Raw genomic sequence first — 27,887 nt, 5'->3', positions numbered from 1 at the left:
AGGCAACTTTGAACTGCGCTTAAATAAAGACTAGATTGCATGGTCCCCAGGGTTTCCCATGAATGCTGAAATTGCTTATTTGATGAGGTGGATACGTGTGTATGTGTGCGGTTGTGTGCATGTTTATGTGTTTTCTGATGTTCGGCAAATGTCATGCTCTCCATTATGATTCAAACTTTTAGTCATTTGCAGAAGTTGTGCTGTTCCCCTTTATTGATATCAAGTTTTTAATCTTTCTGCAGGTTTGCTTGAATATTTTTTTTGAACAATAGCACCCATTTATCCTTACTGTAAAGCGAGAACACATATAGGAACTAATTAAATAATCTTAAAATCGATATATTTAATAATAGTGGAAATATAAGAAGGCTTCCTAACTCTTTCTCAAAATGTGCAGAAGCAGTCAAAAGTTTGGCCACACCTAATCAATAGCAAACCATTTTCTTTTACTCTGGTTCAACAAAATGAATATTTTGGTTTTGTATTGAAATTCGTACAGAGATACGATTTCTGTTGTATTTATTATATAAATATATTTCGAAAAAGAAATATTTTTAAATATTTACATATTTTTAACTATATATTTTAGTTTATAGGTTTATTTTTAAGCATATTTAGTCTATAAAAAGACCACAAAAAACAGTGTGCCTCCTTTTGAATAGTAGTGTATGTGTATTCTAGTCATTCCTGAGCATTTCCTTACTGTACTGCAGCATGACTTGTTGTAATCACATTATTTACTGAGTTCCCATCCTGGGGGCCTTATATGAACTGGTCCCATTTTCAGTAAGGTAATGACATTTGACAGTCAAATTGGAAGCACTTCAATCAAGATTGGGATCATTGAATAGCCTGTTATGTCAAATTGTTTTGTCATTCACTTAATCTCTGGGCCTAGAATCGGAGCTGGACTGTGTGTTTAGATGTTTTGTACATCATAATTTTAGGCTGATAATTACAGTTGAACAAATCACTCAAGTGTCAAGTGTTCACAATGAAAATATGTGCTACCTTTTTTTGTTTGGCGACGAGAAGCAGTAATCAGTGAGTGATACCCTCTCATCATTCAATAATGTAATGCCAGGCTGGTGAAGTGAAGTGTCCACAATATGTAGGCTGTAAGTCTGTTTGTCTCCATCAGGTTGATCTCCTTCCAGGAGTTTCTGGCTTTTGAGTCGGTGCTGTGTGCTCCGGATGCTCTCTTCATGGTTGCCTTCCAGCTCTTTGACAAAACTGGAAACGGAATTGCCACTTTTGGTGAGTGTACAACAGTTCCAGCTCAAAATTCTGATCGGATGAACTGCGTTTGAAGCCGTTGTAAAATGTTCATAAAAGTTCACCTGTGATTGCACGCGTTCTGTATAAATAGGCCTAGTTGTTGTGTTGTTTGGCAATAACAGGCTACAGTTACGAGAATTAACTCTATTACTTGGCCGAAAATCTGTGTAATAGTAAATGTAAATGTTTTTTGAACATTTGAATGAGTCTTTTATTAATCTACAGTTGCCATTATTTATAAAGTCACTCAAAGCCTTGCTAGGCACTTCACTTTCTGTAAAAGCAACCCTGTTTTGTTTTTCTTTGCTTTTTTGTTTTTTCTTTGCTTTTTGTCTTGTTTTTTTGCTTTGTGTTTTGTTTTGCTTTGATATTTTTTTCTTTGCTTTGCTTTCTCTTGTTGTTTTGCTGAGTTTTTTTTGTTTTTTATTTGCTTTGCTTTTGTTTTGCTATTTTGTTTGCTTTTTTCATCACAAGATTTTTTTTAATTTTCCATTACATGAATATCCTTGTTTACTAAACTATAATTATATCAGCTCAATGTCTAAAATCGAGTATTATTCTAAAGCACATTACGTTCCGCCACCAGCCTCAAAACAAAGGGCTAATGTTAAGTAGTCTAATCTGAATGCTTGCTGACCGACAGATTCCTGTCACTTAGCAAGGTACTACAGGATCAGTAAAGGTAAAAGTCTTAATCAGGTTTATTCATCCACTGCCAGAGATCTTCAAAATGCAGATCGATTTTAAACAGTCCCTAGTGGACATCAGTATGATCTTCCGCTTTACATTCATTGCGGGTTATCTAATTGCAGACAAGACTAAGAACAAAGGATAGTAATGCACTAATAATATGAGAAGTTGCTTTTGCAGTTATGTTCATGTTGCAAAAGAACTTGGCACAGGAAGAATGCATGTGTGTATCTCATGAGTTAAATTTCCCTAATTGACTTAAATAGTCTAATTTGCCTTTTGTAGGTGAGAACTGTCAGATCAGCTCATTTCAAATGCACTACCCAAAGTGCCTAGGCGGAGAGAAAGAGACTTTCATCAACCTGTTTTAGTCAATAGGGAATAAGATCAGATAATACATGCACATATGCATATTTTGTATTGAAATGACTCGGTTTAGAAGTGATGTTTCTATGCCGTTCAAAGGTCTCTTGTTGTTCATGTCGTCAGTGGTACATCTGTGTTGAGCTGTAATGAGAACATATAGGCAGTATTTGTCTCATACACCTGTTTTTCAACTGCAGCAATCACGTCAACATAAATAGCAAATAACTTCTGACTAAGATTATGGTCGTGTCAAAATCACTTTATTGTGATGCGCTACAGAGGGTAGGAAAATGAAATGCCGCTCTGTGTTAAAGCGAACAGGAGACTCCAGTTTATAACCCTCTTAATGTCATTAAAAGCATTAAAGGTCTCTTGCTGTTACATTAAACAGTCTTTTTTTCACCATTTAATAAACCCTGTCATTTCAAGTCATATTATGAAGGGATATTTTTAAGGGTTTGGAAAATTTAGGTTTTAATTAATGAATGACTAGTGTTTTTTCATTTTTCTCCCCCCTTCAACTTCAATTAGGTGAATTAGAGGTAATAAACTCCAAAGCGATATAAAGAAAGAAGGACAGAGACGTGTTGACAGGTTCATAAACACTGATAAAATAAAGGTCTGGAGTAGCTCCACAGTGGAACTCTGTTGTAATGCAATATAAAAAGCATCTGCTAAATGACTGCTTACTGTATATAATTTGCCATAAAGGGGTAAAACCTGTTGGAACTGCAGAGGAATGCTTCTCGGCAAATCATTCAACCCCATTTATCTTTGCTTTTATTGTCATCTTCAATGCAAAGACATATTTTGCCATTTCTGTTTAGCCTTTTATTTTCTAATTTAATGAATGTTTTATTAAAAATTCTATTTTTAGCATATGAGTGAACAGTTGAATTGAAAAATGAACTTAAGTCAAAATGTCTTTTTTTGATTTGATGAGTGCCAGTTATGTGTAAAACCTGTTGATTAAGTTCTCCCTTATGATTTGAGATGATCCAAGAGCAAGAACATCTGAATTTTTGTATAAAGAGTCAGAGTCAATGTCTTAAATTTACAAAAAGTGCCAAATCTTAAATATATCTTCTTCATTTTATATAAAACATTACATAATGGTTTTTATTTGTATTTTTTTCAAAATGCTTTATATTTTCGTGTTTAAATAATAAAAAAAATCAGTTGTATTGTATTTCTAAATGAGGTTTACTTTTAGACCCTTGTTTTGGAAGTACTAAAATCTAACAATGCTTAGTTTTGTAACTCAATCCTCAACAATGACATTTCTGACGTCAGGCTTATCTCTGATTTCAGAAGATGTGAAACAAGTTTTCGGTCAGACCACTATTCACCAGCACATCCCCTTTTAACTGGAACTCAGAATTTGTTCAGCTCCACTTTGGCGCCGAGAGGAAGAAACACCTTAACTACGGGGAGTTCACTCAGTTTCTGCTGGTGGGTATGACTGCTGTCTAATTTCTCTTTGATCTACTTGCACCCCAACTTTCTTGCCACGTACGCCCAAACACGTTTACTTTCATACTATCCCTGTCACATACTTCCCTTCACCGCTGCAGAGCTCGGATCGATGTAATGTCTTGTTTGGTATATTTTGTGCTTGGTCTCGCCTAGATTGACACACAGTTCTGGGCACTGTTTCCCGCAGCACAACGAGGCATATTGACCTAGTTAGTCATTAATGAAACACTGGAGTTATATTCCTATGCCAGCATTTGTTTCTCATTAGGTGACGTAACCTCAGTGCAGTCTAGCGATTCCCCTGAAACAGGTAAAGGTTTTCTTCTGCAAGAATAGCTGTATTCCTTTTGTATTTGTGGTGTGTAAAACATTTTCCAATATAGCGTCTAGACCTGAGAGTGGGCAGAGGGGGGTGTGAGGGGTCGGCTGTGCCAAGTTTGCATCTACGCTCACTATATCTGAATGAGCTTTTTATATTAAACTTAACTTGGACCAGATGGGTTTTTGGGAAACTGTGAGAAACACGCCGATATTGTGTTTGTGGCCAAGATGGGATTAATTTTGTTTTTGGAACTTGAAAACGATGAAAAAACACGTTTTCTGTTTCATTTATTTCATTTTCTTTGAATTGGCAACTTTTTTTATGATTGTTTGGAGTGATTTGAAAATCCGGTCAGTGTTAACTGTTCGATTATATCCACTACAGCACTGATAGAATATCACGCTGCACTGTAAAAGATGAACCAGCAGCTTCACGTACGTATGAGGGAAAAAAGCTGTAGATTCAGATTTGCTCTCTATGAAATCCACAAATTCTCAGAATTATTTTCCTTTCCTTTATGAATGGAGGCTTTCCAACACTGACTTCATGTCAGTATGACCACCTGCAAATATGACATGTCGGAAACCTGGCTCTGCTGTCAGAAATGGTATTACTGTCATAGCCAAAGGTCTAACATCCTGCAATTTCTTTAACCTGAGCATAGATGATGAGATCTTTAAGACTTCTCAGATATTTTTAAGCAGCTGTTTAAATGCGGTTTCAATGCCAGCGCTTGAAATGAAATAATTGACCCAAACAGAGGTGGCTCATCAAATGTTTTTATTTGAATCCAAAGACAATTAAAGGCACAATAAATGCCATGGTGGTTTCAATATTGGCGTTCGGGGATTCAGTTCTTCCCCTCCCTAAATAAAAACATGCTTTTGAAACACTCACAGTTGCAGTAATTTAAGGTTTTAAGAGACTAACTGTAAACTGTAAGGTTCAGATCCACAATTATTATGCAATTCCACATGCTTGTGGCTGGAGCAGCACAATGCAAGACAGGAAAAATCTGTAGCCAGATAATATTTAGCTCTGTCTCTGCCCTTGTTTTATTTATTTACACTGCTACTGGCATTTCCTCCTTGTTTAAAACATTGTTTGTGTGTTTTCGAAAAGCACAGGAGCATGTACAGTGTAAGATATAAAGTCAGCTTCTTTGTTTTTTCAGCATTTGCTTTAATGTGATTTGCAAATATTCAAATAAGTATACTGATGTGAACAATAGGTTAATAATAGTGAAATTACTGGCAATAATCTGTAACTGTATTATCGCTGTATTTTTATTTGGACAGTGACATTTCTATAATATCAGAAATAGGTTAGCATGGAGTCTGACATTCAAAGCTTTGACATTTTCTCTAATAGTGTTTTGTGAGCAGACGTTTCTTCTATATGAAGACATGTCCATTCGCACAGCAGACCTATATTTCTAGTGTTTTGGAGCGGTAGCTCAATTATGCGGGAAGAAAGAAAAACAACTCTCTTTAAAAGCCTGAGATGTGTAAGAAAATCATTCTCGTCTCCTGATGTGATACTGCAGCCGTTGAGTTGCGCAATCAACAAAATGAGAGTTTCCTCTCCAAACGTCTTTTCAGTCTTAAAGCAAGTAAATTAATTGAAAATAACAATAAACACATAAAATAGTTATTTCATTGAAACATCATGAGCGTATGAACTGATACTTTTATAAATTAAAATATTTTTATAAATATTTTTTACATTTAAAATAATATTTTTAAATAATCAATTTTAATTTTTGATTTTCAAATATAATAGCATTTATGATTAAGTAAAATAAATAGTATTATAATTGATACATATACACTATACTTTATTATGTTTTAGAATAGATAGATTTAGATCAATGCACAAAGTTCATTTTATCATTATATTTACTTATATAGTCTTTATATTTTGTATATATATATAATCCGCAGCTGCTTTTACCATTCAAAGAAATGCTTTACATTTGCATTTTTACTTAATTAAAGCCAGCTGTACATAATGGATCACATTCATAAAATCACATGCATGTAATATATCTGTGTGTTTTTTTTCCAGTACAAATCACTCCAATTCAGCATTCTGTAAACTACCAGCATGCACAGACTGATTGACATGTATTGTGTTGCAGGAGATGCAGCTAGAACAAGCCAGACAGGCTTTTATGCAAAGAGACAAGGCCAAGACAGGCACCATCACCGCTCTGGACTTGAGGGACTTCATGGTGACCATCAGACCCCACATGCTCTCATTTGTGGAGGAATGCTTAGTTGCAGTGAGTTTGTTTATTTTTATTTATGTTTTAGCTATTTCAGCCACTGGTTGTACTGTATGACAGTTTTCTGATAGACGTTTGTTTCACGTAAACCACTGGGAGATATTTATTTGCTAGGTGTATGTGTGTGTAAGCGGTTTGTTTTATACACACTCGGTGGAGTCTGTCATTTTCTCCACGGTTTGTGCCTCCATAAACCTTGGGATTCTAGGAGATGTTTGTAAACACACAATTTCGAGGCCATTAGAAATAAATTAAAGACAATACGCTCGTCAGACCCAGTCTATACACTCAATCCTCTAATTTAGATGCCTTGCAAAACAAGACTGGAGGGGTAAACATTTTATCCCATCTACATAAAGCTTTATACTTTTTATGGGCAGGTTTATGCCGGGATTTTACAAATGACATCGTGGTTAAGGAAACTTCAGAGCAGGTCTGATTTTTTTTGTGGCTTCAGGTAGACACCACCATTTCTGCAAAGCACACAGCGCCATCTAGTGAGAGACAATCTGCTCTCGCTTTTCTTTCCAATCCCTCTTAGGCCTGAAGAAAACTATACTAGCACTATTTTAGCCAAACTACACTTCGTCTAGTCTCTGGAAAAATCTTACATTTCATAAATGCTTATTATTTCAGCGTAAATGAAGTAAGTCACTGGCTAGTTTTCTTTTTCTTTTCCCCATTTTCTTTTGCTATCAGAGTGGCAAAGGGAGTTTTTACACCAAGCAGTCTGTCAGATGCTATTTAAAGATTTACCTCATGTTAGTTTTCCACTTTATATGTCCCTCTTCTCATAAAACAGCTTAATTAAAAATGGCCCTCGAGCTTAAATCCCTCTGAAATTACCAGTGTGCTTCTCTGTGAAACACATGTATTTATTTAGCGCTCTGTTGGGTGGAAGTGCTAAAAATGTCGCCGCACTGTAGTTTGATTAATGTTTGGCACTCCATAGAATTCTCAGCTATTTATCACCTCTGTCCCTCGTAAAAGGATGTCTTCGTTCAAATGTCTGTGTGTGCGCCTGCCAATTTTGCAGGGGGCTGGTGGCAGTACGTCACATCAGGTCAGCTTTTCCTACTTTAATGGCTTTAACTCTCTGCTAAACAACATGGAGCTCATTAGGAAGAGCTACACTACCCTGGCAGGCAACCGCAAAGATGTGGAAGTTACTAAAGGTTAGTAGTGTTTTTGTTTTAGTCCTGTCTTGTTTTGACTTTGTCCTGCCTCCCCTGATTAGGCTGACTTCATGTGCCTCAAAAGCACAAAACATTACTCACAATGCATTGCTGGAGATATCAGAGTTTGCTTTTAATGTGTATGTGTTTGTTGGGGCAATATAATTACTTGTATTTTATAATGTCTGTAATTTAATACACACACACACATAATTATAGTATTTAAATATATTTAGAAATTTTCTTATTAGTATTTTGAAATATTCTTCTTTAATTTTTTGTTTCTCTTTGTTACGCTACTAATTCTTTTTTAATTTTTAAACAGTTAAATGTCTTACATATGTTGTTGTGCACTTTTTAAAATGCTATATTCATATAATGTATGTAATTTAATATAAATAAATATGTAATTGTATCCTACTTGAATTCTTTCAACCAATCCAGTTTTTGTTACTCTGCCAAGTTCTTATGTTTTTTTTTTTTCATTTTCAATTTTACATATTTCTTACATATGTTGTCATCCACTTCAAAAACAAAATATATATATGTTTATCAAATGTGTTAAATTATAGATTTAGCTTCAGAATAGATATTTTGATGAAAAAAAAGTTTATAATTTTACAAATTTCTTACATATGTTGTTGTGAACTTATGTTAAATGTTAAATTGCAGATTTTTTTTACTCACTCAAACTCTTTAATTACTATTTTAATTATATAATTTTTTAACAATTTTGCATAATACAAATGTAATATTACTGTTGTAATAAGTCATGTTTAGCTCATTAGAGGATGATAAATAACTTTGAAAAACTTGCCAATATCCCATATCAAGGAGGACATTTAAAACTAGGCCCCCAAAACCTTAAAAAACCCTTGGTCTTTGTCTCCCTGGCCAACTGCTGACCTGTGAAACAGCCCTCATAGTCTGGCTGCACTGGAGCTCTGCGTCTTGGACACACACTCTTGCTGTACACACCCAGCCTGCGATGCTATCAGCCCTGCGGAGACCGGGGCCAGGGGTGGGGAGGCTACATTTACCGTTGCTGTTCCCACAGAGGCTGTAGTCCGCCATCGGGCTCCGCTGGGACCTGTGCGTGCGAATTTCCATGTCTACTTCTCTTGTTGACCCACAGCTGATTGGTTCCGCATGTTTTGAGCGGTATGCTGAAGCATAGTTTCGTCATTGCAACAGCCATCGTTTGCCACCTGGGGAAAATAGGGAACACATCACCCCGCACAAAGGCCGCAGATAGAAAAAAAGAGCTTGCAAATGTATAAAAACATTTAATGTGGATCATCTTACTGCTTTTCTGATCATTCATCACTTCCGATCACGACCGCGTGATTTCAGAGTTACTTTTCCGCTGTGATACTTCAAAGTCCATTTAAGTTTTTGTAGAATCAAATATGATTTTTGGCAGGTCAAATGCTCTTGGCGGCATGTTCCTCACACTTATCAGTAGCTGGTGTTTGTTTTTAGAGGGAGCTGAAGAGACAGATGCCCTGCGTGATCTTTGATTGGAGCGTTCTTCACACTTCACAGCGTGTTTAAGGCCGGGGTAAGCTGAGCTGGCCTTGATTCAATAGGCCTCTGTGTAAGAACACTTGCTGCCTTTTTCAGGCTAGTCACTCTATACCAGTGCAGTGGGAATCCCACTGTTAACCGGCCTGTGTTCGTTCTGCTCATTACCACTCTGCACTTAACCTACACAACCAACTGATATCCAATACAAGCCCGGAATCAATGATTTACTAAATATTTGAATTCATTATTTACTACATGAGCCAGTAGGGATCACTCAGTGACACTGAAATGTATTTGGCTTGTAGTACTCTATGAACAAATCTTCAAATCAAGTGACTTTTATTTTAATAAAAGATGGCTCAAGGCGTTGTACATATAGGGTCATTTTAAATGAAAGCATGTAACTGAATTCCTCCATGAAGAGCTCTTCTACAAGGCTGTTAGTGAAGGCCACTATGAGGAAGTAATTTTACTGTTTATGATCATGTGATTCTGAGCGGCATTCGTGGCATTTTGAGGTAATTTGAGATCTTACCTCACCTGTTATTGTGCACCTAAGGATTACTTGTGGAAAATATAAAAAAAAAAATTCTGTGTAGTTTTAACAAACACCACAGAAATTGGAATTGAATTGAATTAAAGACACAAATAGGCAATATTTGATGTGAAAGAATAATTGTAACAGCTATAATTGGGAATTTTCCTCCATTGTTTTCAATGTAACATTCTAATTCAAAATAAAGTGGCAGAGACATATAGGCTGTATGTGACCGTACTGTTCTACACTCTTCAGAGTGATTTCTTCATGTGCTCTGCCCTTCTGAGTGAGTGAGACACAGTGATGCTCACTTTCAAACGTATTTCACCCACTGATTTAATACAGTGCATCTGCTGAAAATGACCTTGCTACCAGCTAGATAAAAATAATTGCAAAAATGAAAGTTCTGAGAAAAGGTTTTGCATCATTTGTTTGCAGATGCCACTTGATTTAATATTTTATTTAGTTATTTAGTCATATATTTTAAAGTGTGGCTTAAAGGAATAGTTCATCCCAAAATGAAATTTTTGTCATCATCTATTCACTCTCATGTCGTTCAACTCAAACCAGTATGAGTTTCTATCTTATGTTGAACATAAAAAGATATTTTGAAGAATGCTGGTAATCAAACAATTGATTGGCCCCATTGACTTCCATAATTTTTCTTTCCCTACTATGGAAGTCAATGGGGGACCAACAATTGTTTGGTTCTTCAAAATAATCTTTTGTGTGCAACATATAAAAGAAACTTAAACAGGTTTGGAACAACATGAGCGTGAGTAAATGATGACAATTTTTTTGGGGTGAGCTATTCCTTTAAGTGGCCAAATTTGCTACAGTTGAAAAGTTTGGGATCAGTAAGATTTGTTTTGTTTGTTTGTTTAGTTATTTATTTTTAGAAATTAATACTTTTATTCAACAAAAATGCATTCAATTTATTAAAATTAACAGTAAAATCCTTTTACATTGTTATAAAAAATATATCTTAAATAAACGCTGTTCTTTTGAACTTTCTATTCATCAAAGAATCCTGAAAGAAATGTTTCGCAGTTTCCATGAAAAAATTAAACAGTACAACTGTTTTCAAAATTGATAATAATCAGAAATGTTTTTTGAGCATAAAATCAGCATATTAGAATGATTTCTAAAGGATCATGTGATACTGAGCTTTGTCATCATAGGAATAAATTACACTTTATAATTATATTGAAATTGAAAACTTATTTTAGTAAGCATAAATGACAAAAAGGTTTTTGAAAAACTGATTCCACTGTGTATCTTTGTGAAACAAACTTGTTGATTACTACTGTATAAATTAAATTTTAGCAATAATTAATAGATTCTTATTTTCCCTGTTTTGTAGAGGAGTTCATCATTGCTGCCCAGAGGTTTGGCTAGGTGACCCCTAAGTGGACATCCTATTCCAGCTGGCTGGCCTGTCTGAGCCGAGAGGGTGTGTCACCATGGCGACAGGGCCCTGCTGAATCATCGTCTGAGAGCCTCTCCCCATCAAGAGGAGGGTTCGAGGCTCAGCCATAACATACTTCAGCTCAGCCTGTGTTTCAGAGCCCTCTAGCCACTCTCGCCATCTAAAAACAGCATTGTTTGACTCTTCTGTAATTATATGTGAAAACCTTTCTGGTCTCTCTCTATTCTGAGTCTTGTTCTGGCAATTGCATAGTCGATGATACATGACTCTTCCTATTATTGTACAGCGGGAGGTTTTGAACACAGTCCAGCTTGTTCTAACTTTCCTGCAGCATGCAGCAGCACACATGTTTCCACATTACTGTAACTGCTGCAAAGTTCTTACCAGAACAGTAATGATCTTGGAAGTATATTTACAAAATTTCTGCTCTGAGCCATAGAGCGGTGTAATCATGGTGAGTTAAAGCCCTCTTTCCAAAACCAAAGATATCACATGCACATTTTTGAAGAGTTAGATGCCACGACCTATGAACTGACTCATGACACTACTGGGTAGGTAGGCAAATGGTGACCAGAAGTTGTTTTTTGGACATTATTATTTCTTTGCAATGTGATACTGCAATTACCTACCTCACTTTGAGTCAAGATGTTGGTGGTTTTTACTTGTGAGGGTTCACTATACCACGTTTCCTCAAACATCTTTGAGATCTTGTGCTCTGAAAAGGCAGAAAAAAGAAATCTGTTTAACTGTTTATTTATGTCTGCCCATGTTTTTGCTTTTTTACAGACGTGTTGGTTTAGTTGACATTGAGATGATTGCACCTCTGGAGGGGGGAGCTCTTCCTTACAACCTTGCTGAGATACAAAGACAGGTAACCCTCAGAAAACTTGTCTTAAAAGATTATAGTGATTGGTATAAACTGGGCCTTGGTCCACTAACTTTTGGGACACTATGACTCAGTTCTGAGGTTGTGCATTAAAACCATTATACTATTGTGCTACTTCATGGTAGTTGGTAAAAAGTATGTACCATGACTGATTTTATTTGATCAAAGAAACATTAAAAAGTACAATTTCAACTATTTTCTTGTTTTAATATAATTGAAAATTAATTAATTAATTTCAATTTGATAATTTATTCATGTGATGAAAAAGCTGAATTTTCAACATGATTACTCCAGTCTTTAGTGTCAAATGATTCTTCAGAAATCATTCTAAAATGCTGATTTGCTGCTCAAGAAACATTTCTTATTGTCAAAGTTCAAAGCAGTTGTGCTGTTTAATATTTTTGTGGAAACTGTTATGCTTTGGGGCAGTCGTGGCCTAATGGATAGAGAGTCGGACTTGTAACCCGAAGGTCACGGGTTAGAGTCTCAGGTAGGTGAGGGTGTGAAGGGAGTAAATAACCAGCGCTCTCTCCACCTCTCTCCATGACTGAGGTGAGACCCTTGAGCAAGGCAGCGAACCCCCAACTGCTCCCCGGGTGCATTCTTCTGGCTGCCCACTGCTCCGGGTGTGGCCACATGTCACTTCCTTTCCTTTCCTTTCTTCAGGTATTTCAAGATGAATAGAAAGTTCAAAAGAACAGCATTAATTTGAAATACAATTATCTTGTAACATTCTAAATGTGTCAAATGTGTCCCTTGCTGAATAAAAGTATTATTTCATCATCATAATCATAAAAAAAAACAATCTTACTGACAGCAAACCTTTGAACGGTAGTGTATAAATTAATAAATAAATATAACATAAGGAGATGCATATAAGATAATTTTTAAAAAATCTCTTAAAAACAGAAATAAGGCCTTTTCTTCATGAATTTCCAGTACTAATTTTCTGAGAATTTGAGATACTTAGTAAGACATGACAGAATTTTTTGATAAAAGAATGTAGTGGAATTTATTGTAAATTCTGGGAATGTTTCGTGTACATGAATGATTTTGACAGTGATTGAACGATTTTGACTTGTACACTTGTAACTGAAATAGGGAGCGCATTTGGACACACCCATAATGTATTGTTCTATTTTTTTCTTTGTTCTGCTATTGCAGAAATGTGACACATATCCTTAGATAACTTGTATAGTTATCTAAATGCAACATTTTTACTCATATTGCTGTCATTGGTTCACTCATTTTTAATGTCTTGGTTGCTAAAGTTAAAGATATCATTTGAGAGCTTGTGTTTATAAGTAAGTGCTTCTGATCGACGCATCATTTCCAGCCCCTCTGGATTTTTCCGTCAGCTACTGCTGAGCTCTCATCTTCGCTTTGACCAGAGCAGTGAAAGAAGAGAATATCTGAATCTGTCATCAGCACACAGATCACACATATAAAAAGCTGTAAATGAAACGCAAGCCCAGCAGTCAAGGAAACTTATCAACGTCTGATGGTGAGATGAGGGGAAATGAAAACAGCCAGAAAGGCTTGAAGACTCTACTGGGAAAAGAAAGAGAGTGTGTCTATGCCTAGATATTCCCTCTTTACTATATCAGAAGTTCTGCCTCCAAACACATTGAGGGCTGAGTTATTCCTTCGTGCAGGGCCATACGAAGTGGGGGCCCGGGACACAGACGCCAGTCCCACCACAATGAGCTGCTTTGGGCTGCGGTCTGGCCTTATGGGCTGCTGGCCAGCTCTCCCTCACCGCTCCCCCCAACACAGTTCATCCCACACCCTTAACCCCTCAGTGAGTCTGGGATGGGGGGGGCACAGTTACCTTGAGGTTCCTGACAGGTGGTCTCGGGTAGGCAGGGCGACTGTATCTCCGGCGGGGAATGCGGCATGGGACGCTTGGATGGTTCTGGCTGGTCTATTTCTTGCTCTCTCTCTAACTGGGGCTACGGCCGTGGCTAGAGCACTGATTGAACCCAGTTGATTGTGGTTTCTGCTTGTCTCGACTAACACTATGATAAAAGTAGCATTTCTCATTATCTAGGGATGTTGGATCAAATTAAATTAAGTATTTTATTATGTTGTAAAATCCTAATGTTTCTTTTTCTCAGTAATTAAACTAACAGAAAGCAGAACCAAATGATGTCAGTGTTTAGTCAAAAGTTTCTACAAACACATTCTGTCTTTTATTTTCCACGTTCATTTTAGAATAATAGTAAATTCATTGAAAGTAAAGTAAAACAAATGTGAGTGGAAATGTTAAATGCAAACTTGGGTTTCTGAAAGGCTTTTTTTTTTTTTTTACCTAAACAGATTGGAGTTGGAAAATCAAAACAAATTGACTTGTAAAAGGCCACAGAAGACACTCTTTGCTTTTGATAACAGCTTTTACTTTATTTATATGCTATTTATTATTTATAAGCTATATATTCTATTCTATTCTGTTATTAAAGTAGTCTGAGAAAAAAGTTATTCTTTGCTTTTGATAACAGCTTTGCAACTTTTTATTCATACTCTAGATACCATTTATATGACTGATAACTAGAAATTTTTAAAGAGCATAATGGTGGCAGTTCTGATTCTCTTGTCTTGTATTTTCTCTGTCCACAGCAGTCTGGTGGGGATGTGTCTCGCTCCGTTCTGGTTCAGGCCGCTGAGTCGGCATACAGGTTCACCCTGGGCTCTGTGGCTGGAGGTGAGTCAGTCACAGATCATTGTGCACCACTCCTTTACCTGAGCCTGCACCAGCAGCAGCCCCTCCTCCACACGAGAGATAGCAGGACTGGTCAAAAAGAAAAACAAAGCCTGCCCTATTGCCTTCTTAGGGGGCTATTTCTCCAGTTTAATGAGGTTATGCACCATGGGAACCTCCTGGGTAGATTCTTTTGTACCTGTCAGCGATCAGAGGTGTGTGTGTGTTGGACTGTGTGTACGTAAGGAGGTGGTGCTTGGCCCTGTGTTTGGCTCCAGTCTGGCTCTCTCAGAGGAGACAAGGTAATAAGGAGGTAGTGCAGGGCGACTCACTCTTTAATTAAGCCTGTCGGTGCTGTATCCCCTTTGTGTCCACCCCAAAGTTGTCAGATAAGAATTGACTGATGTTTTCTTACAAAATATCCTGACTTTCTTTCCGTTCATTCTTTTTTGTTGTTGTTTGATGTGTCCTTCATCAATGCCCCCCCCCCCCCCCCCCATGTGTCCTTCATCAGCCTGCACATCTCTTTTTAAAGAAAAATTCACCCAAAAATGAAAATTTGCTGAAAATGTACTTACTCTCAGGGTATCCAAGATGTACATGAGTTTTTCTTCATTGGAAGAGATTTGGAGAGCATTACATCACTTGCTCACCAATAGATCCTCTGCAGTGAATGGGTGCCGTCAAAATGAGGGTCCAAGCAGCTTATATCACAATAACCCACAAGTAATTAATCAATGCCTTGTAAATGAAAAGTGTTTTTAAGAAATAAATAAATCATTAAAGCATTTTAATTTTAAACCATTGCTTCTGGCCAAAATACCAATCTGTAATTCATAATAACGCTTCCTCCAGTGAAAACTCTGTTTCCTGTTGTCCTCTCACATCAAAATTCAATTCAATTCAAGTTTATTTGTATAGCGCTTTTCACGATACAAATCGTTGCAAAGCAGCTTTACAGGAAATTAAGTTTCTACAGTATATTTAGTAGTAGCTTATCAGTGGTGACTATGTCAAGGTGATGTACATATGGCAGAAATTTACAGTAAAAATCAGTTAATGACGTAATCAAACAGACGATGAACACTATTAACAGCAATGATTATATGTTGCAATCAAACTTATAGCAAAATTTGGTAGTTCTATGTGTTGTTTCAGGGTTGGCATCATCTCAGGTCCTCTGAGGGATTGGCATTATTTCTTCTCAGGTGTTCGGGCATCTCAGAAATTTTAAGGGTTGGATCCAGACTGAAGCTTGTGTAAAATCCACCGACATATTTGTTTAGAACGGTTTTAGACAGTTTTCTCATGTAAGCGGTGCTTGATCTGTGCATATTTCTCTCCTGACTCAGATGAGATGACTTCACTGGAGAAAGTAATATTATTGAAGTTATAACCAGAAGCAAAAAGATGAAACTTAATGATGAATTTGTTTATTACTAATACACAGATTTTCACTTCACAATATGTTAATCGATGAACTGGAGTCGTGTGGATTACTTGTGGTTTATTGTGATGTTTTTATCAGCTGTTTAGACTCTCATTCTGATGGCACCCATTCACTGCAGAGGATCCATTGGTTAGTGATGTAATGCTGAATTTCTCTAAATCCGTTCTGATGATGAAACAAACTTGTCTACATCTCAGATGGCCTGAGAGTTAATACATTTCTTACAAATAAACTTTTTGGGTGAACTATTCCTTGTACAGTCTTACTATTCCATATCGTACATAGTTTTAAACAAATTTCCTCTCGTGACAGCTTTGGGTGCCACTGCCGTGTACCCTATTGACCTGGTGAAGACCCGCATGCAGAACCAGCGTTCTTCAGGTTCCTTTATGGACGAGCTGATGTACAAGAACAGCTTTGACTGTTTCAAGAAGGTCGTATGCTACGAGGGCTTCTTCGGCCTCTATAGAGGTCAGTGGCTTCGTACAGCCGGGCCATCGGTGACGCACCAACAAAAAGCGTTTTCATTAAAGCCAGGGGCCGGTCATCTTTCCCTCTGACCTTACCTGCTTTGAAGAGATTAAGTCTTCCTTTGCTGCTTGAGGGGACAATGTGCAGAGCATGAAAGGGCACATACCAGCACAGGAACTTAACAATGAAGAACATGAATGCTCTACGCAGTCAATGGCGCTCAGATAATGAGTATCTGCTCTGCTTTTAGAGCTGGAACATGAGTTTTTAAAGCATTCTGCCAGGTCACAGATTCAAATTGTGATTGCAAGGTGCAATTGCCACGTGACCTCCATTGAGAACACTAACTACTGGTATTTGTCAATCATAAAGCTGACAAAAGAGAGGCTGAGATCTTCATCACCCGTGCAGAATTATAACAGGGGGATGGTATGAAAAATCAGTACTCGTTTTAGCAGAGCATATCAGCGCTTTATGACAGAGAGCACTATATTTGAAGTGAGCACTAAGTGCTTTTGTTTTACATATAAATAGTTTAGTTTTTAAACAAGGAAGTGGGTAGTTCAGGCTTTTAGCAAATGCATAAAAAATACTTTAAAGACCAACACAATGTTTATTGTACATTTAGTACACAATTGCTATTCCCTTGATCTTGATGTGAAATGGCAGATGATTTTGAATGCAGCATATTTACTATTAATCGAGACACAAATTTGCTCAGGCAAAGTCACGGTAATTGTTTATTGACAAAGTAGATGTTCAGAAATTGGTAAAGACAACAACCGATGATGTCACTTTCCTGGCAAACACAAAACAATCAGCAGCATGCAAGAACAATAATTGTTTACGGGAATTGCAACAGATGATTAAGTTTGAAAAATGTATTTTTCAAATTCATCTGCTTGTATATAAACACGAAAGCACTCTGTAGGCAATGCATGCAGGAAATGTTTGTATTCTTCTAGCTGTGTGGCCTATTTACACTCGTATACTATGCCCACATTACTGCGCTTGTTTGTTACTGCCGGGGTGGATCATCACTTTTAAATTAGATTATTTCGTTTATTTTTGTCTAAGCCCAAATTGAGGGCTGTGTAAACTTTGGTTAAGGCTGTTTTTAAAGGGAAAAAGAGTTTGTAGTACTGTTAAGTTTCCAATATTTAAACACTCCACATCAGTAGTGTTCATTAGTGTGTGGATGATAGGGAATTGGAGGCAGCACTGCAGCTTTTATATTGAGGAAAGTCGTGCTTCCCTTACCCCTGTCTTTTTTAATCAACTTGTTTTCTAATTATAGGCCTCGTACCGCAGCTTCTGGGCGTGGCTCCCGAGAAAGCCATAAAGCTTACAGTAAGTGCTCTGCCTTCACCACATCAGCGTGGCCTCTTAAAACCAAAGCCCTTAACTCCTCAGAAATACACCCTTCTGTTTCTCCCGCCCGCCTGCTGGCACTTGAAAAAGAAGTGAATCTGTTTTCTGTTTGATCCCCTGTCAAAGCAGTGTGCATTCTTGCATTCTTGACTTGGGCATCAGCAGGCTCACTTATATTTTATTTCCCACTATTGTAGCTTTTAATCGCAGAATCATGACTTTGTATCTCACAGTGACTTCTTTGCGTCACATTTGCAGATTTATATCACAATTGTGATTTTTTTTTTTTCTTCTCTTAGAATTGCGACTCTATATTTTACACTTGTTAATTTATATCTCATAATTATGGCTTTTTATCCAAAATTGTAACTATATCTCAAAATTCTGACATGATATCTCACAGTTGAGACACAATTGCCACTTTCTATTCCAAAATTTCTACTTCAAATCTAAAAATTGTTTCTACAGTATATTGCTCAAAATCTTGACTTGATATCTCACCAGTTGACTTTGTATCTCAAAATTGCAACTTTAGATACAAATTTTCAACTTCATTTTTCACAATCGTGGCTTTATCTCACAGTTGCCACTATATATTTTAAAATTGCAACTTAAAGGGGATCTAACACACATTTTCACCCAGTCTCATGTTCATCTTGAGTACCTATAAAATAGTATTGCACCCTTCATATCGCCAAAGAGTCTTTAGTTTTATCATATTTATAAAAGAAAGATACAGCTTTACGGTTCTCTCCGAAAACAGCCAAGCTCCTGGAGGCGTGCCGTGGGATGAGTTAAAGAGTGACGTGCACTTGAGCACCGATTGTTAACAAAACAGACATTTGATGCCATTTCACTTACTGCCTGCAGTTCCGAATCATGACCGGGATCTTTTATAGCTTGGACCGCTCCATCTTTCAGTATCAAACGATGTGCAAATACAACGTCGAACTGGGCCTTGTTTATAAAACGTTCGTCAACAAACACACTTGCAAAACTCTGTTGCTGCCTGGAAAAACAAACTGCATCCATGTGTTTACGTAACGCTGGTTTCTTTGGGAAGCTGAACAAGATAATCTTTTCAAAAACACACTTCTTTGGAGACATTCTTCCCTAGCAAGTCCCGTGAAGCGCGTTGATAGGTGCGCTCTCACTCTGGTCGATGTGTGTGCGGGCGTGCTCTTCCGGGAGAAATGCCCATATAAGGAGTTCCACCCTTCATGACGTCATGAAGAGCCACGATTGAAAAAAAACTTTCAGAAACTTGTACAAAACCGGAAGGAGTGTATTTGACAGAAATTCTCCGTTCTACATCCAAATCGTTTTTTGAAACTTTGGCCATGTTTAGCATGAGAATATTAAAAAACTCAATATGCATGAAATAGCATTAGACCCCCTCCCTTTAATATATATCTATCAGACTTTATATCTCAAAATTCTGACCTGATATCTCACAGTTGGTTACAAAATTGCCACGTTATATTCCAAAATTTCAACTTTAGATCTAAAAATGGCAACTACGGTATATTGCTCAAAATCATGACTTGATATCTCACCAGCTGACTTTGTATCTCAAAATTGCAACTTCAAATAAAAATTGCAACATAATTTTTCACAGTTGTGACTTTCTCACAGTTGGCACTTTATATTTCAAAATGTATAACTTTTAAATTTATAACTCAAAATTGTGAATTTATATCACAGCTGCGATTTTATATATTACAATTGTGATTTCAGTATATCACAATAATGACAATTTCTTGTAATTGTGACTATGTATCAGTTGTTGTTGTTTTTTTAATTCTGAGGCACAAATAGGCTTCCATAGGAAAATCTTAGGAATGCACAAAAAAAAACTTATAAAGTCACTGACCACCTACACTCCAATTTAAATGGGCATTACTGTATAGTGCAGACTGATATAGCTGTGCCCATTATATTAAGTAACTTTTGCACATTTTATTAAGTGAACCGGTTGCTAAAACAATCCCATAACAACATGCAAGAGCCATTAGAATTCTGAAAAACAATTGCAGAACTTTTTGCAGAAATTCTGTAGGTGCTAAATATAAAAAAGTTGTCTTCCTCCAAGAAACTATAGATATCTGATGCTACATTGTTTTTTCCACAGGTGAATGACTTTTTGAGAGGAAAGACTATGCGAAAAGACGGCAGCGTTCCTTTACCTGCTGAAATCTTGGCTGGCTGATGTGTGAGTAACTTTATTCTTTGATAAGCAAACATATAATCCATACATCACGCAGTAACAGTACACTGACAATAAGGAGTTTAGTTTTGAATGTCAGTGGGCTTTGAGGTCTAAGCCTTGGCCTGAGGGAACACTTCTCTCCTTTTGTGAGGTGATTGAAAAGACACTTCAGCCCCATCAGTGTTTAAAAACATGCATAAAACACTTATCTCCTGTCATCTCACCTCTAAATCATAGTCTGCTGCTGCCTCTCACAAGCATTAACAGGGAATCACTTACCCTTTTCATTAGAAGCGTAAAGGTGAAATTGACATTATTAATACATTGTTTATATATGCTTCAGTTCATTCTTGTCTGAACTGTGTGAAAGCGTATACCCTCAGTTCGGATTTCAGAAATCAGTAGCCTTCCTGTTTGTGTCGTACCTGAGACCTGTCAAAACCAAACTCTGCTTCTTCATGTCTGCCCTGACCCAGGTCGCTGAAAGACCCTCTTTCATATGACAGTGATCACTAAAACATTTCTACACATGTGGGTTTCCATTTAAAAGTGTCACAGACTCTTAGATGATTGCGAGTCTGATTGCGAGATTATACCGACGTGAGTGCATTTAGCCCACAAGATCTCGGCTCGGAGATTTGAAAAGAGATGGCTACGGAAACATCAGGTTGGTTGCAGATGAAGTCAGCTCAGAAAGGGAGCTTGTGCCACGGAGATGTGTTTTTCCTCTGCTGATTTCTCTGACAGCTCCTTTTATCCCGGCCCGAATACCCGATGTTTGGCCTGGCAGGATCCGCTCCCTTTCTCACGCCTGTACACGCGCCGCTCGCTCAAAGCCGTGTTTATTGACACTGCAAGCCACTGCAAATCAAATCTATTTATTTGGTTTGAGAGGGAAAAGACTAGACTGCTGATTTGCACACCGTGAATGTTCCTGTCTGAGGGAGGAGAGTAAAAATCACAGAAAATGAGAGGGGGGAAAAAGGGTTATGGAACTGCGGTGATTAAAATAAAAATAAAAAAATGTAACGTTTCAAGCTCGTCTCTTCTCACATTGCAGCCTCTGAATTAGGCCCTTGACAGTTGCCAAGAGTTGATCATTTGGTAAGAACAGCATGCTTCGCTGGCCGAGGAGTTGGCCGGATTCTTATCTAGTTGTTGCCTACCTTCATTTCAGGGCTGGGTTACTCAAAATACTCGCTTAGCCAACGTAAAGTGCCGTAGAGAGCAGGAAAAAAACGTGGCGTGCATACAGTGACGCTTTGTTTGCAGTGCGAGTTGTAAAGCTATGTAATTTAGCTTGTCGGTTGTTTCTAAACATTCGGAAAGGTTTGTTAGTCTGTTGCGAAACTTTTTTTATCGCAGTGGTCGCATTTCTACACAAAAACGGTTGTGTAATCCCGTTTAAGAGCAAGGAATGTGAACGAGTATTAATGAAGGAAGTCTAATGTTTGTGTCTGATGGTGAGTTATTGTTTTTAGAAGACTGTAGCGTTTTGTGTGTGTATGTGATGCTTACGGTCTTCAACTGCACTCATCTCACCAGTTGAGAGTGTATTAGGTACCCCCCCCCCCCCCCCCCCCCCCCCCCCCTCAAAAACACATACACGCTCTCAGTGCCTCTGGGGATCACCTTGCCTTGTAATTACCACCGAATTATCAAGCCGACGCTGGCTCACTCTGCATTCAAATCGCATTTCTTGCAGTCACGTTGCAGCGCGTGCTTCCCGCTCTTTAAACTACTTCTCTGCCAGAGGTGATTGATCTGTTGTCTCCCTCTAACCGATGTTCTTGTTTGCTTTTTGCTTGTTCTCTTTGTGTAACTTTTTAAATATCCAATTAGTACCCAATTAATGTGGCTAATAGCCTGGCCCTCTCCTTAGTGCATTGTTCCTTGCCAAAGCAAGGGGGAAAAAAAGATTGCTTTCAGCCCTGATGCCATAATTAACCATAAAAGATTACTTTCCACATAAATAAGTGTCATTTTCCATGAATAGGGTACGAAATAGGATGTGAAACTCGTAACTACTTTTTAAAAAATAATTGTTCAGTGAAAGGAAGTGCTTAACCTTCAGAAAATGTTGATTTGTGACTTGTGGGATTTGGCAATTTTTCTAGCAATAAACATTAATTAAACAAAATTTAATACACAACTTTTGCTTTTGAGAAATAAATGGAAAAAAAATTGGGAATTGGGAGCTTTATGCAATCAACACTACAATTTGTGTAAATTATTGTGTATATTATATAAATTTTTTAATTGGTGAATTTGTTTCTGTCACAGGGTTGTGCAAGGGATTGTAGGTTCTCTCCACCCTCAATACCACGACTGAGGTGCCCTTGAGCAAGGCACCGAACCCCCAACTGCTCCCCGGGCGCCGCAGCATAAATGGCTGCCCACTGCTCCGGGTGTGTGTTCACGGTGTGTGTGTGTTCACTGCTGTGTGTGTGCACGTTGGATGGGTTAAATGCAGAGCACAAATTCCGAGTATGGGTCACCATACTTGGCAGTATGTCACTTCACTTTTTTCACTTTTTTTTTAAAGTCAGCTAAACATTAAGTTTTTAGTATATGAAATTCAAAACTTTTTTTCACATTCAATACAGGAAATTCATTTTATAGGTCATTGTAAACCTAAGGGTTTGTGCCTCTAGTACTTAAAAAAAAAAAGGGAAACAATTATATATACAGCATCTAACAGAAGTGAGTAGCCTACACCCCTCACATTTTTGCAAATATTTCATTATATCTTTTCATGTGACAACACTGAAGAAATGACACTTTGCTACAATGTAAAGTAGTGAGTGTACAGCTTGTATAACAGTGTAAATCTGCTGTCCCCTCAAAATAACTCAACACAGCCATTAATGTCTAAAACGCTGGCCACAAAAGTGAGTACACCCAAATTGGGCCCAATTAGCCATTTTCTCTCCCCGGTGTCATGTGACTAGTTAGTGTTACAAGGTCTCAGGTGTGAATGGGGAGCAGCTGTGTTAAATTTGGTGTTATCGCTCTCACTCTCTCATACTGGTCACTGGAAGTTCAACATGGCACCTCATGGCAAATAACTCTCTGAGGATCTGAAAAAAAGATTTGTTGCTCTACATAAAGATGACGCAGGCTATAAGAAGATTGCCAAGACCCTGAAACTGAGCTGCAGCACGGTGGCCAAGACCATACAGCAGTTTAACAGGACAGGTTCCACACAGAACAGGCCTTCGGTCGACCAAAGAAGTTGAGTGCACGTGCTCAGCGTCATATCCAGAGGTTGTGTTTGGGAAATAGATGTATGAGTGTTGCCAGCATTGCTGCAAAGGTTGAAGGGGTAGGGGGTCAGCCTGTCAGTGCTCAGACCATACGCCGCACACTGCATCAAATTGGTCTGCATGGCTGTCTTCCCAGAAGGAAGCCTCTTCTAAAGATGATGCACAAGAAAGCCCGCAAACAGTTTGCTGAAGACAAGCAGACTAAGGACATGGATTACTGGAACCATGTCCTGTGGTCTGATGAGACCAAGATAAACTTATTTGGTTCAGATGGTGTCAATCGTGTGTGGCGACAACCAGGTGAGGAGTTCAAAGACAAGTGTTTCTTGCCTACAGTCAAGCATGGTGTTGGGAGTGTCATGGTCTGGGGCTGCATGAGTGCTACCGGCACTGGGGAGCTACAGTTCATTGAGGGAACCATGAATGCCAACATGTACTGTGACATACTGAAGCAGAGACTGGGCCGCAGGGCAGTATTCCAACATGATAACGATCCCAAACACACCTCCAAGACGACCACTGCCTTGCTAAAAAAGCTGAGGGTAAAGGTGATGGACTGGCCAAGCATGTCTCCAGACCTAAACCCTATTGAGCATCTGTGGGGCATCCTCAAATGGAAGGTGGATGAACGCAAGGTCTCTAACATTCACCAGCTCCGTGATGTCGTCATGGAGGGGTGGAAGAGGACTCCAGTGGCAACCTGTGAATCTCTGGTGAACTCCATGCCCAAGAGTGTTAAGGCAGTGCTGGAAAATAATGGTGGCCACACAAAATATTGACACTTTGGGCCCAATTTGGACATTTTCACTTAGGGGTGTACTCACTTTTGTGGCCAGTGGTTTATACATTAATGGCTGTGTTGAGTTATTTTGAGGGGACAGCCAATTTACACTGTTATACAAGCTGTACACTCACTACTTTACATTGTAGCAAAGTGTCATTTCTTCAGTGTTGTCACATGAAAAGATATAATAAAATATTTACAAAAATGTGAGGGGTGTAGGCTACTCACTTCTGTGAGATACTGTGTATACATAATTGGACACCAAAATGAACCATAGTCATGAAATGTGCCAACTATTAAAGGGATAGTTCACCCAAAAATGAACATTCTGCCATCATTTACTCACCCTCAAGTAGTTCCAATCCTGTATGAATGTCGTTGTTCTGCTGAACACAAAGGAACATATTCTGAAGAATGTGGGAAACAGAGCACTTCTGGGGCACCATTGACTTCCATAGTATTTTTTTTCCTACTATGGAAGTCAGTGGTGCCCCAAAACAGCCTGGTTACAAACTTTCTTCAAAATATCTTCCTTTGTGTTCAGCAGAACAAAGACATTCATACAGGATTGGAACTACTTGAGGGTGAGTAAATGATGACAGAATGTTCATTTTTGGGTGAACTATCCCTTTAAGTCGGAGCTGTGAGTTCTGAAAGGTAGGAACCCCCTTCTGCATGTCTGAGCTGTAATTTCCTCCTGGAAGGAAAGTGCGGGTCATTGTGGTCCATCCTATTTAAAGTACACCTTCAATGAGATGATAATGATCTTTATTTTTAAATATGCTGCCTCGTACTCAATGAGATTTTTAAATGCGCACACTTGTGAGATTCGAGACCAATTTACCAGATTCCCGTAAGACGCCCTGTACGTTAATATCACTGAAAGAATAGAGGAATAAAATCAACAACAAACAAACAGTAAGGCCCTTCTGTTTTCAAAAGGAGGGCTGAGGGAAGGAGAAGAAATCCATGGAAACTGATTTCCATCTAATTACACTGCTCTGTTTTTCTGCATGCAGCCTCAGTAACTAGGAGCAACAGGAAAGATAGGGCACGGAGGCGGCAAGCGGCCAGCCTCTTTGGCGAGACATGTTTAAATGCTTCTGTTGCAGCCTCAGATGCCGTCACGTCAAAGCCGAACCGTTTCAAAGAGCTTGGAGGAACCTGTTCCAACCTGCAGATGCTTTTTATCTGCCTCACAAATACAAGGTTGGAGACATGAGGTTGTTTTTTTGAGAGGCCCCCAGGGGCCTGCGTTCTGTGTGATGTTTCAGGCACCGTCTGTCTTTGGCAGGTATAACCTCCTACAAAGAGTGACAATAGCACAATCATTCTTAGGTCCTGGTTAAAAGCATTGTCCTCTTATGACATGAATATCATGTTACTTCCCTCTTGTCATTTTTGTTTTTTCACTTTGAGTTCATCAGAACATATATACAACTGTAACAAACTTATCTCAGATGATCTGTACTTACGTTCAGCAAACATTTTTTTAACATTAACTCTTCTTACTAACAAACATGATTGTTCATGAAGCTCTGTGAAAACCTTTATGCTTGTGTTGCTGATCTTCAGGCTGGGGGATCTCAGGTGATCTTCACAAACACTCTGGAGATTGTAAAGATCCGACTGCAGGTGGCAGGAGAAATCACCAGAGGGCCACGCGTCAGTGCTCTCTCTGTCATCCATGACCTGGGTTTCTTCGGTCTGTACAAGGTATGTCACATTCACACAAAACAACCTGAAACTGAATTCACATATGTCAGATACATCTGCTTTGTGCTTATAGTACAGTATGTACTTCACTGGTCTATCCTTTTATAAAACAATATAAGAGTACTGGGAAATATTACCCCATATAAAACTGTTGCAGGAGTTTTTTCATGCAAATTGTCAGAATATGGCGAAATTCAGTGTTCATTGCATTTATTAGCTATTTATATTTAAGAATTTGAGAAAATAAGAAAGTTAAAAAAAAGTTTAGAAATGAATACTTTTATTCAGCAAGGATGCATCAAATTGATCAAAAGTGACAATGAAGACATATAATGTTATTCAATATATAACGCTATTTCAAATAAATGCAGTTCTTTTAAACTTTCTGATCCTGAAAGAAACGTGACACATTTTCCACAAAATGATTAAGCAGCACAACTGTTCTTAACATTGATAACAAGGATCATTTGACACTAAAGGATCATTTGACACTAAAGACTGGATGGCAGTCAAAAATTCAGCTCATTTTAAAATATATTGAAATAGAAATCAACTTTTTAAAATAAATTACACAATATTACTATTTGTACTGTATTTTTGATCAAATAAATGTTGCCTTGGTGAGCATAAGAAAAATATTTCAAAAACATTGAAAAAATTCATTTGAATTGATGTCATGAGCAAAAAATGCCAAAAACATGCACGCTTAATCTTAATATCTATGTTCATACTACCTATCCTAAAAAAAGCAGAACTAAGCCTTTTTTTTATTACTTTTGGTATAGTGTTTGTATATTTGTATGGAAAAAAAATCACATCTCCTCCAATAGCCCTCCAAAATACAGTCTGAACCACCTTGCACCACACTAAAGACCTTGAAGAGCATCCTCAGCTCTCTAGCGCCTCCCACCTGTGGATTGACTCCCAGCACTCCCTCTTATTTCCCTGAGTGCCTCAGTCATGCTCCACATTCTCCAGCAAGTCTCATACACACCCACCCACATACACCATCAGGCCTCAATCCACCCCCTGTGGTCTGCTGTGGCAGTCGGACCAGGTAGCACCAGACTCTCAGAACCGTGAATGCCCAGTGGCTCCCTGAGTGCTGCTTTTGTGTCCTGTTTTCCCCATGAGACTCAGCAGTGCTGCAGGAGAAGATCTCCACTTACTTTGCTGCTGCCGAATGCATCTGAGCAGGGATGCAGGGCTGAATTCCTGAGGCTTGGAGAGCAGGAGGTTGCGGAGAGCGAGTGTTTTGGTGTAAACAACGTTGTGGGGACTGCCATGATGGCGTTGGGTCGTATCTCATCCGGTGGCAGCATTCTCTGACATTTTATGGACAGCTGGAGAGAGATGAATGTGGCGTGTTCACCTCTACGTAGGTGTTATGTGCGGTGCTAATTACATGTAGACACTTGATGTTGGTTTATGCTGTAATAATAACTGAATGTTCTCTATTTAGAGACAGTAGAAAGGACAGGAAATAATGGGAGAGAGCTTAGTCTAAATTCTTTCAAAAATTGTGTGTAAATGACACAAGTTGGACTCAAACCCACTTCATCCACTCAAGCACCATGGCTCAATATGTCAAAGCATGTAAATATATAGTAAATATATATTCAAAAGTTTGGGGTCAGTAACTTTTTTTTTTTTTGGCTAATGGTCACCAAGACTGCATTTAAAACTGTAAAATTATGAAATATTATAACAATTAAAATTTTATTACAATTTACAATATAATTTTCAACAACTATTACTCCAGTCTTCAGTGATAAGTGATCCTTCAGAAACCATTCAAATGTGCTAATTTGGTGCTTTTTTATTATTATTATCAATATTGGAAAAAGTTTTTCTTCTTAATATTTTTGTGTAAGCTGAACAGAAAGTTCAAAGGAACAGCATTTTTTTAAAAATAAAAATCTTTGTAAAATGTCTTGACTGTCACTTC

General features: G+C 38.0%; 1 pseudogene across 1 annotated transcript in view; it reads left to right on the top strand.

Annotated features, from left to right (window-relative positions):
• Nucleotides 1-27,887, top strand: part of LOC306847068 (electrogenic aspartate/glutamate antiporter SLC25A13, mitochondrial-like) — a 41,017-nt pseudogene that overhangs the window by 3,358 nt on the left and 9,772 nt on the right. Inside the window, exons 2-12 of the transcript in view lie at nt 1,142-1,257; nt 3,646-3,786; nt 6,273-6,416; nt 7,456-7,594; nt 11,023-11,112; nt 11,875-11,959; nt 14,591-14,675; nt 16,435-16,593; nt 17,891-17,943; nt 20,096-20,176; nt 25,799-25,939. The product of the transcript in view is annotated as an electrogenic aspartate/glutamate antiporter SLC25A13, mitochondrial-like (transcript). The remainder of the gene's footprint in view (nt 1-1,141; nt 1,258-3,645; nt 3,787-6,272; nt 6,417-7,455; nt 7,595-11,022; nt 11,113-11,874; nt 11,960-14,590; nt 14,676-16,434; nt 16,594-17,890; nt 17,944-20,095; nt 20,177-25,798; nt 25,940-27,887) is intronic.

Source organism: Barbus barbus (genome assembly GCF_936440315.1).
Source record: "Barbus barbus genome assembly, chromosome: 27".
Lineage (NCBI taxonomy): Eukaryota > Metazoa > Chordata > Actinopteri > Cypriniformes > Cyprinidae > Barbus > Barbus barbus.
The sequence above is the reverse complement of the archived record's forward strand: the minus strand, read 5'-3'. Positions and strand labels throughout refer to the sequence as shown.